Below are 15784 nucleotides of genomic sequence, written 5' to 3'. Positions count from 1 at the left end.
GTATTAGCAGTGGTATTGATAGGTCATATGGCTGCTCTGAATTTAACATTTTAAGTAATTGCCAAGCTGTTTTCCAAAGTAAGTGCACCATGTACCTTCGCACCAACTATGCATGAGGGTTCCAGTTGCTCCACATCCTTGTCAACACTTGTAATTATCTGCTGTTGATGATTGCCATCCTAGTGGCTATGATGTGCTACCTCATCATTTTGTTTTGCATTTGTGTAATGACTAAAAATGTAGAGCATCATTTCATGTGCTTGTTGGTCATTTTAATATCTTATTTGGAAAATCCTTTGTCCATTTTTTTTTAATCATGGAAAATATCAGTCAGGTAAAATTTACCATTGTAACCATTTTTAAGAGTATAGTTTAGTGGCATCAAGTATGTTTACATTGTTGTGCAGTCATCACTACCATCCATCTCCAGAACTTTTTCACCTTCCCAGACTGAAACTCTGTATCCATTAAACAATAAGTCCCCTTTGATCTCTAGCTCCTGGTAACTACTATTTTACTTTTTGTCTATGAATTTGACTATTCTATGTATTTCATATAAATATAATCATACAGGGGTGCCTGGGTGGCTCAGTCGGTTAAGTGTCTGCCTTCAGCTCAGGTTGTGATCCCAAGGTCCTGGGATGGAACCCTGTATCCTGCTTCCTGCTCAGTGAGGAACCTGCTTCTCCCTCTGCCTGCCCCTCCCCCTGCTTGTATTGATTCTCTCTCTGTCAAATGAATAAATAAAATCTTTAGAAAAATATAATCATGCAGTATTTGTCTTGTTTGTGACTGGCTTATTTCACTTAGCATGATGTTCTCCAGGTTCACCCATGTCGTACCATGTGTCGGAATTTATTTACTTTTTAAGGGTGAACAAATTATATGTACATACTCTATTTTGTTTACCCATTTATTAATCAAAGGATACTTGGGTTGTTTCCATATTTTGGCTTTTGTGAATAATGCCATGAATGTTGGTATATAAATGTCTCTTTGATAACCTGCTTTCAAATATTTTGGGTATATCAAAGTGGGATTACTGGATCATATTATAATTCTAGTTTTAATTTCTTTGAGGAAGTGCTATACTATTTTCTATAGTGGTTGCACCATTTTACATTCCCACCAACATTGCACAATGTTCTAATTTCTACACATTCTTGCCAGCGCTTTCTAATTTATTTTTCTTTTTTTGGCAATAGCTAACCTAATGGGTGTGAAACAGTATTTCTGTGGTTTTAATTTGCATTTCTCTAATGATTAGTGATGCAGGTGTCTTTTTATGTTTTTTTTTCTTCTTTTTAATTCAACTAATGCTTATTAGGTGTCTTCTAAGACCTAGGTCTGGACACACAGAAACAAAATACATGATCTGGGGTCCCAAGAAGCTCTTCTTAGCAGTCTGTCCTTAAACCTCTTTGGATTTAGGCTAGCTCTAGATGTGTGATGTTGGAAACATTACTAACTTGTCTGAGCACCCATTCTCTCTTCTGCCTAAAAGTAATAACACCCATTCTTTTCAGAATGTTGTGTTCTGATTGTTTTTTCACATTCTTATTAGCCATTTGTGTATGTTCTTTGGAAAAATATCTATTCAAATCCTATGCCCATTTTAAAATTTATTTTTTTTAAAGATTTTATTTATTTATTTGACAGACAGAGATCACAAGTAGGCAGAGAGGTAGGCAGACAGAGAGAGGGGAAAGCAGGCTCCCTGCTGAGCAGAGAGCCCAATGTGGGGCTCAATCCCAGGACCCTGAGATCTTGACCCGAGCCGAAGGCAGAGGCTTAACCCACTGAGCCACCCAGGTGCCCCTCTATGCCCATTTTTAAAACAGGTTGTTGTTTTTGAGTTGTAGGTATTCTTTATATATTTTGGATATTAACTCCTTATTATATATATAGGGTTGGCAAACATTTTCTCCCATTCCATGGGTTGCATTTTCATTCTATTGATAGTGCCTTTGATGCACAAAAGTTTTAATTTTGATGCAATCCAACTTTCTATTTTTTTTCTTTTGTTGCCTATGCTTTTGTTGTCGTATCCAAGAAATCATTGCCAAATCCAATGTTATGAAGTTTCCCCCTGTGTTTTAAGAGTTTTAAAGTTTAGTTCTCAACAGAAGCAGAAAAAGTTTTGCTTTAGATATATTATCTCTCTTCTTCCTTTTTCTTTTCATGTTGTAATCCCTCATTGTCCTTATATCTACCACGAAGTGGCTAGCTAATCTGAAAAATTAACCTGTACCAATATTAATGTGTTATTCCCGTTGGTTACATATGGTTACATTAAACAACAACAAGAAGAAAAACATCATCAACAACAGCAACTACCTCAAAGCCAAGTGACTTAGAAGAGTGATCCCATTTACTTACTAACAAATCCATACTCAGAATAGACTAGAGTGGTTTGAAGACTGATAGCTGGAATTCTGTGAAGAGTTATTCACTCACTCATTCACTCACCTGTGTAGCCTTGATGCTGTCTGGGACTTCAGCTTTGGTTATGGCCAGAATACTTGCATGTGACCTTTCCATATGGCTGCTGGGTTTTCTTATAGCAGGGTGGCTGGGTTCCAAGGGCAAGCACATAGACAGACAGAGAAAGAGAGATAGAGAAAGAGAGTAGGCAGAAGCCATCTGGTCCTTATGAACTAGTTTCAGAAGTCATGCCACATTCCTTCTGTTGTTCTGTATTGTCCAAGTGCCTAATCCTGTTCACAGGTAGGGAAAATAGGCTCCACTTCCTGATAGACAGCTGTAAGATTCTGGAAGAGCATTTGAGACCAAAAACTATTTGTGTGGCTATTTTTTGGAAATAAAACCTTCATACCTACCAATGGCAATATACAAATTTTAAGAAGACAATATCAAAATTGAAAGAAATGATTGCCAAAGTGGGTGTTATGGGCAATAAAACACACCAGCAGAGACAGACAGCTCTTTCTTTCTTTATTTCTTTTTTTTTTTTTTTTTAAAGATTTTATTTATTTGACAGACAGAGATCTCAAGTAGGCAGAAAGGCAGGCAGAGGGAGAGAAGAGGAAGCAGGCTCCCTGCTGAGCAGAGAGCCCAATGCGGGGCTCGATCCCAGGAATCCTGGGATCATGACCTGAGCTGTAGGCAGAGGCTTTAACCCACTGAGCCACCCAGGCACCATCTTTCAATAACATTAAGCAACCACATATTCTACAATGCACCGGCCAGTTCTAAAAGGGAACAAAGAGCAAATTTTCCAAGGATTAAGTGCGTCAAGCTGTCCATGCAAAGTCTTGCAAAGTAGAATTTATTTTTGAAAACTCACTAATCCCAGGATTTGAGGGAATGACCTAATAAGTTTCCTTATCATTGCTGCTTAAACTTGTATTGAAATATGTCATCCACAAAGTTCAGGATGTTATCAAGTTGGGTTCTTTTGTTAAACTTTGAAACCACCCAATTATAAAATTCGTATAGATTAGACTGTTTGAAAGATGAATGCTGAAAACAGTATTATGTCAAGGAAAGTCAGAAAAGGACATGGATTTGAAGGTCATCTAGAAGTCTATGAAGAAAGAGTGATTTTAATGCAGTTGAGTACTGAGAATATCAGCAGTGCCTTATTCATGCTTTTTTTCTTTTTTAAAGATTTTATTTCTTTATTTGACAGAGAGAGAGATCACAAGTAGGCAGAGAGTCAGACAGAGAGAGAGGGGGGAAGCAGGCTCCCTGCTGAGCAGAGAGCCCAATGCGGGCTCGATCCCAGGACCCTGAGATCATGACCTGAGCCGAAGGCAGCGGCTTAATCCACTGAGCCACCCAGGCGCCCCTTCATGTTGTTTTTGAACTAAAAATCTAAGTGATTTACATTTGGTAACTAGGTCTTATGGTTTCCATGGTCAATAAATGCCTGCTGAGAAAGTTACTTATAACGGGGAGAAAAAGAGCTACTCCAGAATTGTATTGTTTGTGACTTTGACAATCAGAAAGTTTTATGAGTGGATGCATCTGATATATTTTGGAAACTCTAGTCTAATTATTGGTACCAAATGCTGACACTCACTGGAACAGGGTGTTAAGTGAATATTGTGTTGTGACATTTGTTATTCTGATTGGTAAAGGAGTCTTTTGCTTTGTTGCCTTAGTCCTGGGCTGTCACAGTGGGATGTTGTCTCCTTGTTTACTCCCATGAGTTTTAGGTTAAAGGTTAAGTAAATCCTAATACTATCAGTTAACCACAATGTTTGACTAACTCTCCCTTGTCCTTCTCCCAGACAAGAGAGCCTTTATTTAAATGTAAGCTCAAGACTATTGTGGTAGGTACGGGGAGTTCTGGTTACATAAATGCTGATGCAAGTTACCCCACAGTTACAATAGTAGACGTAATATGAACATACTCACTAATGACCCAAATACTTATGAAATTAATCTGATCTTAGAGATTCTTTCCCTCATTAGAACTTGTGTCTAGCCCACCCATCAGGTCGATGTCTTTGTCAGGCAGAATATATAATGTAAACAGGACATAAATGGATTACACACTGAAGTTGCAAACCTTGTAAAAATGATGATGACAGGAGAGATAATTCAGAAGGGAATGACTTGAATATCAAGAGATAAGGAGAGGCCCTTGGGAAAACTGATGAAGCTCTAGAATATTTTGTAGAAATCTGAAAATTGAATGTGAAGGAAATACTGACTTATGCCTCTAATCAACTTTATCAAAAGAATCATACCAAAACAAAAACAAAATCAACTCTTAATCTATTTTTTGTTTGTTGTATTAGGACATATTTGTAATTACAAACTAACTTAAATATAACAAAGTAATTTTATAACCTTTGGTTTCTCTTGTTATAAATGTCCCTATAAAGTTTTTTCCATTATTTAATATGGACCGATAGTCCCCTTTTCAACAGATTTAACTTTCCAGTTATTAATTATCCTCAGATAATAAGGACACCCTAAATCAATACTCTTCATCTTGGTGGTTTTCTAAAACCTGGACATTAACACATGAATCCTCTCTCTAAGACTAGAACCTTGTAGACACTTTCTAATCACATACACTGGTTCACATTCCCCTCTTAAATATTTTAGAGTTACAGCAGATTTCCTAGAACACTAGGTGTCCACCATGACTAGCAGGTCACTACTGGTGACATTGTACTCTGCAGCCCTCTGCACTCGAGTGTTTCCCCTGACTTGCATGTTTGATCTTACCTAAACATAAATTTCTCTGTCTGAACTGTCTTTCCCCCTCTTTTCTCCACCCTTCTCAATCATTATGGCCCTTGTAGATAGTTTTCAAACACAGCTTCTTCAGTGAAGAATTCCCCAGTTCCCAAAGAAAAGCATTTTTAAAAGTTTTTACATTATTTGTCCTACACATTTGGCAGTTATCTCCTTTTGTCTTCTTAGCACTAATAGGAACAGCTAATTTCATATCTACCCCTGACTTAAATCTCCTACCCCAGTTCTCATCCCTTACTTATGTTCATTAGAGATAAAGCACTTAACATTGTAACTGCAGCTTCTACCTTTACCTTGATATTTCTAAATGGACAGCAGTCATGCATCCAAGGGTGATTTTACTCCCCAGGCGACAAATGTCTGGAGACATGTTTGATTGTCACCACTGGGGAAGAGCTACGTCTTTGAGTGCTAGAATCCAGGGATACTGCCAAACATCCTATATGCACAGGACAGGCCCCACAACAAAGAATCATATGGTCCAATATGTCAATTATACCAAGGTAATGGGGCATAATGACCTCTGTTATGTTAGTGATAAGACAAATTGGGAGATATCCACAAATCTTTTTCAAAAAGTATTATTTATTTTCAACATTTTGAGGAACCTCCATGCTATTTTCCAGAGTGGCTGCACCAGCTTGCATGCCCACCAACAGTGGAGGAGGGTTCCCCTTTCTCCGCATCCTCGCCAGCATCTGTCATTTCCTGACTTGTTGATTTTAGCCATTCTGACTGGTGTGAGGTGATATCTCATTGTGGTTTTGATTTGTATTTCCCTGATGCCGAGTGATATGGAGCACTTTTTCATGTGTCTGTTGGCCATCTGGATGTCGTCTTTGCAGAAATATCTGTTCATGTCCTCTGCCCATTTCTTGATTGGATTATTTGTTCTTTGGCTGCCCTATGACCCAGCAATTGCACTATTGGGTATTTACCCTAAAGATACAAACGTTGTGATCCAAAGGGGCACGTGCACCCGAATGTTTATAGCAGCAATGTCCACAATAGCCAAACTATGGAAAGAACCTAGATGTCCATCAACAGATGAATGGATCAAGAAGATGTGGTATATATACACAATGGAATACTATGCAGCCATCAAAAGAAATGAAATCTTGCCATTTGCGACAACATGGATGGAACTAGAGCATATCATGCTTAGCAAAATAAGTCAAGCAGAGAAAGACAACTATCATATGATCTCCCTGATATGAGGAAGTGGTGATGCAACATGGGGGCTTAAGTGGGTAGGAGAAGAATAAATGAACCAAGATGGAATTGGGAGGGAGACAAACCATAAGTGACTCTTAATCTCACAAAACAAAATGAGGGTTGCTGGGGGGAGGGGGTTTGGGAGAAAGGGGTGGGATTATGGACATTGGGGAGGGTATGTGCTTTGGTGAGTGCTGTGAAGTGTGTAAACCTGGTGATTCACAGACCTGTACCCCTGGGGATAAAAATATATGTTTAAAAAAAATAAAAAATTAAAAAAAAAGTATTATTTATTGATCTTCTTAGTGGGCATTCATTTTCTCCACTGAGGAATTCTCTAATATTCTGTCTAGAGAATTAAAAAAACAAGTTAAGGGGTGCCTGGGTGTTTTAGTTGGTTAAGTGTCTGACTATTAAGTTCAGCTCAGGTCGTGATCTCAGGGTCCTGGGATTGAGCCTTGTAGCAGGCTCTGCATGGAACCTGTTTAAGATTCTCTCTTTCCTTCTTCCTCTGTCCCCTGCCCTACCCTGTTCTCTCTCTCTTTCTAAAAATGAGAGAGGGAGAGAGAATGAAGTGATTCTTAATTTAGAGATTCATTTTTTCTCTTTTTCTGGCCTAGGGTGTGTGATGTGCAAGTAAAGGCAGATACCAGAGAACACACACATCAGATCTGAGAAAACAGTATTCATTAGAGAAAATTCATAGAGACAGAAGTAGCATGCAGGTGGGTACATTTTGTCCACTCATTTTAGTGCAGTACAGAGATCTAGCACAGCTGGATGTCAGACTGTGTGAGAGAGACTTCCAGCTGCATGATTCGGAAAGCACTTGCCCCCTCTCCTTGAGTGGTAAGAGGCCAAGGTACGAGAATGTTATCATGTGATACAATCTTGAATCTTGACTGTAACCTTAGTGCCCACATAGAGATGGCAAAATCTCAGAAGGGACTGTTATCTGTGTGCTCAGGAAGCTGAATTCTGGGACAACTTAGCTTGACAAAGTCCCCTGTGCCCCATTAACAAGCAACAGTGAAACTGCCCACTTCAAGGGTCCCTGAAAAGCAGACAGAGAAGATAGTGGCAGCAATCACAATGGAGTTTAGATGGGCTTTGTTGATTTTTCAGTGTTGGTAAACTCCCTAGATTCCCATGTAACTCTGGAGAAGGAAATAATGACAGAATTGAGTTAAAGGGAAACAAATGTTAAATTTCTTCCATACTTGAATTGGTGAATTAACTGTCACATATTCTACGTATGTTTGAAATGTCGTCTCTGTCTCACGGTAGATGGACATAAATTAATATGAATCCAGGATGTTTTTAAGGCTTGTTGGACTGAAATAGACTTGATCTTTTTCACTGGGAATACTGTGCAGTCTATTGCTACGAAAACTTTAGTGTGTTGGCCCCTTGATACATAGAGCTGGGGATAACATAGTGGTAAGTTTAAACAGCACAACTGGAAGAGGGCTAAGAGCAAGTTGAATCTAGATGATGTAGGAGCATGGGGCAGGCGAAGACTAACGGGGCACATGCTTCTCCGAATGGTCTCTTCTCTCTCCGGGACCAGGTTATTGAGCAAAACCAAACTCTGCTTCCTGAGAAAAACAAAGCAGAAAGATGAATTTATTGCAATGGTTTTGACCTGCTGGAAATGGTGTTTTTTTTTTTTTTTTGGACATGGTTTTGACAAGCTGGAAAACTCAAGGCTGTGGAGCAATGCGTTTATTTATAGGATAAATACAGAAGCTATTTGGGTTTTTTATCTGATTGGTTGCCTGATGGCCTTCTTATGTGGATCAGAGTACCTGAGTCAGGGCAACAAGGAAGTCTGGAGATGGTGTGAACACATTTGGTGTTTGGGGACTGGCTGACGTCCTTTGCTGACCTCTGAGGAAAGTTGTAAATTCCTGTTAAGTGAGGTTAAGTTTTGTTCTTTACGCACCTATGTTGATGATCTCCATTTTTCCCCCGACATGAGTGACTCCATTTTAGTTGACTCTACACTGTAATTATAGGAACTGGCTCAGAGAGGGCCACTTCCCTTGCCTCTTTGGTCTCGTGTTGATCAAGTGCTTCCATACTGTGCTGGCAGGTGTCACAGAGCAAGGGGATCAGGGGAGTGTGAGGTGCACATGACTTGGTCTGAGAAATGGATCAAATCCAGACTGGTGAGTTCTGGGGCCTTGAGTGTGGTACATGTGAAGTTTCTGAGGATAGGGTGATGTGGGGCATTTGGCTTGGAGGCTGAGGAGGACCACCCTCAAAATAAAATTAAATCTTGCCTAAGGCAGATCATGTGTTTCAAAGTGAATAGACTGAAGAGTTCTTCTTTGGGTTAAAAATATAGCTGTTTATCTTCTTTTCATTTGAAATAGCTTATTTCGCAGAGTTGTTTACAAAGAGATGCTAAGAGCAAACAACATTTCACAATTAAGTACTTTATAGGATCTGTCAAAGAAGAGAGTATCTTACTAACAACTGAATATGTTCAAAAGTTTGGATTTCAACCACTTAGATACCATACTACATGCTAACTATGAAGTAACTGTGATTTTAGGTAAAGAGAAAAAAAGAAAATCTTTTGGTGAATAGGAAGTAATAAAGAAATTCCTTAAAAAAAAAAAAAAGAGGGACGCCTGGGTGGCTCAGTTGGTTAAGCAGCTGCCTTCGGCTCAGGTCATGATCCCGGCGTCCTGGGATCGAGTCCCGCATCGGGCTCCTTGCTCAGCATGGAGCCTGCTTCTCCCTCTGTCTCTGACTGCCATTCTGTCTGCCTATGCTCGCTCTCTCTCCATCTCTCTCTCTGACAAATAAATAAAATCTTAAAAAAAAAAAAAAGATTTTATTTACTTATGAGAGAAAGCAAGAGAGTGAGAGAGAGAGAGATTGTACAAATTGTGGGGGGTGGGTAGGGACAGATTCATCCCTGAGCAGGATGCTTAACTCAGGGCTTGATTCCAGGACCCTGAGATCGTGACCTGAGCCGAAGGCAGATGTTTAACCAACTGAGCCACCAGGCTCCGCAAGAAATTCTTTAATGCAAATTGTATTTGCTTTATATAAATGTATATATGTGTATATGTATATGTCTGTGAGTATGTACATAATGTGTGCATAAGTGTGTGTGTGTGTTTATATGTGTGTTATATATGTGTGTTTATATATATAAAATTTACAACAGGCTTCTGTGGTGAGTTTGAGAGGGAGTCACCTGTCCCAGAGTGGGTGTAATTGTATTTATCTCTTTTCCACATTGAAGCTGGTCCCAGAACAAAGGCCCAGGTGCCCCAGGACCAGGCACTGAATGTGGGGGAGTAAACACAATCCTCCTGGAACTCTCTGGCTCCATTTTTGGTGATGCTGCTCGGTGTGGGCTTGATGTTGTTAAAGTAATTAAGCAAGGAGTCCTTTGGACTGGGACGGCTCTCATGCCTGGTAGCCTCCGGACAACCCAAAACCTCAGCAGAGCCAACGCCCTGGAATCAGAGAAAGTCAAATCGAAGAACAATCACAAACAGCATATCAGGCTTTCCCAAATAAGGCAACTACTTAAGCTATAATGATTCAAAGAATTTCCTTGCTTTGCCTGCAAGTCTTCTCTCTAAAAATCTCTCCCCTGTGCCTGTTGGTGGAGCCCTCCTAACTACAAACCGGTGCTGCCTAATTCCAGCTGATGTGTGCTTAGTTAAACTTTAGAAAATGTTAATGCGCCTCAGCTTAGATTTTTAACAGTTTTGCAACATAGTGGTAAAGAACATTGAAAGTTGGGTGTGCATAGGGAGAAGAGGCATCAGATCTGTTTTGGTTTGAGGCTTAGGAGAAAGAAAGCTTCTACCTGGTTCAACTTGATTCTTAGATTTCTGCTCTTGAGATTGGGTTCAAGGCCTGGCTGGTATTAAAGTGCTCCTTTCCTCTTCGAAGTTTGGGTAAGAGCAATGATAATAACTAAGATAATTCCCTTTTTCCCGAGTTTGTGGGCCATAATAACATCCAAATACCTCTTCATATGATTCCAGTTTCTACCACAGTATGAGATTCCCAGGGCTGCACAACCTGGTAATAGTCTACCTTCTGAGGAGTTTTGTCCTGAGAGTATCATTGAGTAGTTCTGTCATTAGATCTCTTGCTGTTTCTGGAGCACATGATTTCATGAGATTGTATTTTTGGGCTTTTCATTCGGCTAGCCGCTTACTTTCAATTCATCCTTCAAAGCTGTATTAGTTTCCTAGGGCCACTGTAACAAATTACCACAAACTTGGTAGCTTACGACAACAGAAATTTATGCGCTCACCGTTCTGGAGGCCAGAAGTCCAAAACCAAGATGTTGGCAGAATTGGTTTCTTTTGGAGACTCTGAGGGAGACTCTGAGTCCCTCTCTCAGCTTCTGGTGGAGGTTGACAGTCTCGGCATTGCTTGCCTGTCACTCCAATCTCTGCCTCCATCCTCACTTGGTCTTCTCCTGATTTTTCCTCTTCTCAAATCTTTCTTATAAGGACACCACTACTCATTGAATTTAGGCCTCCCTCCCCCAAATCCAAGACAATCTCATCTCAAGATCCTTAACTTAATTATATCTGCAAAGACCCCTTTTCCAAACAGTATCACAGTCATTGATACTGGAACCTAGGACTTAAATATATCCTTTTGGGGGCTATTATTCAACTCACTACAATGGCGGAACTTACTTCTCTTGCTGATTGGCCCTGATTGGCCCACACGGTTTCTACCTCCTCTGTGATCCTGTGGCACTGTTCTGTTCGTGTGCCTACCTCACATGAGAGATTAGGTGCCCCTCAGACTTGGTGTTCCTAGCTCGGTGCCTGACCTCACCATGGTGAGGCATGGTTTGTTGACCTCACCATGTTTGTTGAACTTAAACAAAGCATTGCGTACACCACATTGTTATTCTAAGGCTGACTTATAACAGCAAAATGTTATTCATAGCTGCTCATGGTTCACTATGAAATTGATGGGCTTCCTCTGAAGGCCAGATACCTTCTCTAAGTGAGACAATATTTTACTCATAGCTACTCATCTTTTTTTTTTTTTTAAGATTTTATTTATTTATTTGGCCAAGAGAGCACAAGTAGGAAGAGTGGCAGGCAGAATAGACAGAAGGAGAACAGCCTCTCCGCTGAGCAAGGAGTCCAATGTGGGACTCCATCCCAGGACCCTGGGATTATGACCTGAACTGAGGGCAGACGTTTAACTGACTGAGCCACCCAGGCACCCCAGCTATTCATCTTTTTAATGTGTTACATATGGTGCGGAGTAAAAAGGGTGACTTTTCATGTGTTACTTACTCAGTCGACAAATACAGAACACTTGTGCTGAGTCAGGCCCTGCCCTAAGCATTGAGATGCTATGTGCATATGATTAAAAGTAGTCAGCACCTGGACAAGAATTGGTACCTGTGAACACTCAACCTACATTCTTTTATGGTAATGGCTTGGGTGCTGAAAGAAGTGCAGGGTGCTGTAAAACTCCTAACACGAGCCTAGAAGCTAGACTTATGGACAGGGAAATTATCTGGGAGGAAGTGATTGACATCAATGCTGAGACCTGAGGAACAGAGAGGAGTTACCGTGGTGAGGGGGCAGGGCTGGAGTCTTCCAGGAGAGGCAGGTGCAAAACTGTGGCAGTGAGAGAGAAGGTATGACAAGCTTGACAGATGGTTGAGGACGGGAGGGGCAGTGGTGCTTAAACTTTGGGTGCTTAAATTGGAGGCTTGTCAAACACGGACAGCTGGGACTTACCCCAAGAGTTTCTGAATCAGCAGGTCTGGGAGGGTTGAAGAATTTGCCTCTCTGACAAGTTCTCAGGTGACTGATGCTGCTGGGCCTGGGGACCAAACTTTGAGAACCACTGGGCCAAAAGGAGCACAATGAGTACGGTGCAGGATTGTCTAGAGTGGGCTAGATTATAATTAATTATAATTAATCTAGCAGGGGCTAGATTAAGAATATAAAAATGATATAATTAATTATTAATTGATCTAATAGGGGCTAGATTATAAAAGGCCTAAAATACGTGTTTGAATTGGGTCCTGAAGTCCGTTGGAATCCTTTGATGGGGCTGGATGATGATCTACTTTTGGTCACTTCAGTCTATGTATGAAGAATCTACTGGAGGGGGCAAAACTGAGGGAGGCTATTGTAGGAATGGAGGAGAGAGATAGTGGTCACAAGTGCAGTGGTGGCGGCGGTGGGGGATGGAGAGAATGGATGTATTTAAAAAATACAGGACATAGCATAGGAAAAGTCTGCAAAGGTTCTCCTTTAAAAATGATCTGCCTCACCACGTATCCCACGATGAAATTCTGTCATTAGAAATCGGGGACCAGGTGCATTTGGGTGGCTCAATCAGGTAAGCGTCTGTCTTCAGCTGGGGTTCTGGGATCAAGCCACACATCAGGCTCCCCGTTCAGCAGGGAGCCTGGGCTTCTCTGCTCCCACTACTACTGCTTTTGCTTTCTCTCTCTGTCAAATGGATAAATAAAATCTTAAAAAAAAAAAAAGAAAAGAAAGAAATTGGGGACCAAACTGTGGCCTCCCAAGACCAATGACATTGTATCATCTAGGAACTCATTAGAAATTCACATTTCTGGAGTGCCTGGGTGGCTCAGGCCATAGGGCATCTGCCTTTGGCTCAGGTCGTGAGTACAGGGTCCGGGGATCGAGCCCTGCATCGAGCTCCTTGCTCAGCTCCTTGCCCTCTCCCACTGTCTCTCCACCCAACTCATGCTCTCTATCTCTCATATCAATCAATCAATCAATCAAATCTTTAAAAAACCCCACGTTTCCAGAAATTCAGCAGTGGCGTCCAAAATTCTGTATTTTAAAAAGCCGTCAGGATAACTGTGATGCCCACCATAGTTTGAGAGCCACTACTTTGAAGCAGTTGTGTCCTTAACTGAATGTAAAATAAAATAAAACCCAAAATAGAAAAAAATACAAATGAAATCAAAATTGAAATGCAAATCTCTCATGGAATGACCTTATGTTAGGAATTTTTAGAAATAAAATAGCAGGGGCGTCTGGGTGGCTCGGTTGTTAAGGGGCTGCCTTTGGCTGGGGTCCTGACCCCAGGGTCCTGGGATCCAACCCTGCATGGAGCTCCCTGCTTATGCAGGAAGACTTCTCTCCCACTCACCCTGCTTATGTTCTCTCTCGCTCTCTGTCAAATAAGTAAAAAAAAAAAAAAAAAAAAAAAAAAAAAATCTTAAAAAAAAAGAAATAAAATAACAGTCCTAATTAATCAGTCTCTTCACGGTGATAGGTGGCTGACACAGGTTTTGGCAGGATGTGGGGCCAAGATGGCTGGAAATACAGGGCACAGAGCTGAAGAGAACTCAAGAGAAGTGTTTGTGTCAGTAGCTTTGCTGCTGTGCTTAAGGAAGCTGGTACTTTGTTGCCAATCGAATCTTATGTGGAGGAGGTGGTTTTTTTTTTTTTTTTTTTAAATTAAAGGCCTTCTGGAAAGATTTCATAGCTCCGGTTCTTAAATACGGCGTTCGGTTTGCATTCGTTCAACCACTAGATGGCAGCCTCGTGCCACTTTTCAAGTAATCAGGAAAGTCTGAATTTAAGAGGCGGAAAAAAAAAGCCAAGAGTTTGGTAAGGATGCCAGCTCATTCGTTTCTATCTGGCGCGTGGTTTTGACATTCTATTCTTTTGGACTTCTTCCATTAATTATGACACTCAAAGTTTTTTGTTCACTGAGAGGCAGAGAGCCAAAGCTTTAATTAAACCCGTGGGGGCACAGCCTCGGTAACTACCATCCGCCAGGCACTCTACATAAATTGTTTCATTTCATTCTCATAACGTCCCTAAGAACTAAATATCATTACGTCTCATTTTACATTGGAGAAAACTGAGGGTCAGAGAGGTTGAGAGATGAGCCCAAGACCCCCCAGCTGAAAGGGAGAACTGATTCAGGAGCCCAGGTTAGCTTAACTGGATGGTAAATCATGCTCGCTAAACCCTGGAGAATTAGTAGGGTTTTTACAATCTCAGTAAATTACAGCTCGATTCAGCCCAAGTTTTCTAAGATAGGAATCACACATAAGGTTTAAAATAATTGTTCTCCATATTCCAACATTAGAAGTTTCATTGAAAAGAAGAAAGAAAAAAAGTTTCACTAGTTTTATTTGCAGGATGGCATTTGAGTCTTCACTATATTTATTATAGAAAATAAATCAATTTAATTGGGATTTAGAAATAAAAATATATCATTCCAACTGGATGTTAGAATTCTAACCCTTTTGCCTCAGAGTAATAGAGATTTAGGTGTGATTTTCTTACGGCATATATTGTTTTCTACTCTCTATTTTATTTGTGTTCACATATAATCTATTTTCCTATGAGTTCAGGAAGATAGGGTCCATGTCTCAGTCATTTTATAGTCTTTATATAGTCTTTATAGTATTGTCTTATTTAGCCTTTATTGAGAGTATGCACAAAATGTGTGTAATGAGGGCAGAGGAAATAATAAATGTAAAATAATCCACATTGTGAACAAAAGACCAAACTTTTTGGTAAAGACCAGATCTGTTAAATACTGTGCTAAGTCATCTTACAGCCTGAAGCAAAAGGGTTTCTTTGGTGTCTCCTTATATTTTGTAGTTAAGATGGGCGCCTCACTTGTCCCTTGCTAGTCCGAGCCCTGGAAATACTCTTGAGTGCTTGTTCAGATAGGTTTTCTCAGCATATAGCCAAAATAATTAATTGAGTGACTACTATGTGCTGATCATGACACATTAATAAGTTTTCTAACAAAATGGTATAAAAATGGACTTAATTTTTGCTCTCATGGAGGTTATGGAATCTACCACTCATAATTAGAAAGCATTATTATATAGTAAATGATTATTAGTCACTTACTTCTTTGTTTTAAACAGGAAAACAAGGTGGCAAACTGAGCCATATGATGGCATTTTAATGGAGCCCTGAGTTTTTTTTTTTTCTGAAATTTTATAATTTCTGAGTACCATTTATAGATTGAGATCAGAAAACATTCCAAAAGACATTTATCTGTTGTGATAAACAACAGTTTATTTGCTGTCCTTTAGTCCTCTTTTTTCATTGGTATTCCAGCCAGGAAGATGGACACATTATTGTAATTGGGGACGCCCTACATAGCTTTTCAATTTCATAATGTGATGAGCATGGATTTGGGGATGATTAGCCTCGAGTCTGGGAGTTACTAGAACAACTGGTATCGGGCACCTGGGTGGCTCTGTCTGTAAAGCATCTGCTTTGGGCTCGGGTCATGGTCTCAGGGTCCTGGGACCCAGCCTCGGTCAGGCTCCTTGCTCTGCGGGGAGTCTGGT

Source organism: Mustela lutreola, chromosome 5 (genome assembly GCF_030435805.1).
Source record: "Mustela lutreola isolate mMusLut2 chromosome 5, mMusLut2.pri, whole genome shotgun sequence".
NCBI classification, from domain to species: domain Eukaryota; kingdom Metazoa; phylum Chordata; class Mammalia; order Carnivora; family Mustelidae; genus Mustela; species Mustela lutreola.
The sequence above is the reverse complement of the archived record's forward strand: the minus strand, read 5'-3'. Positions refer to the sequence as shown.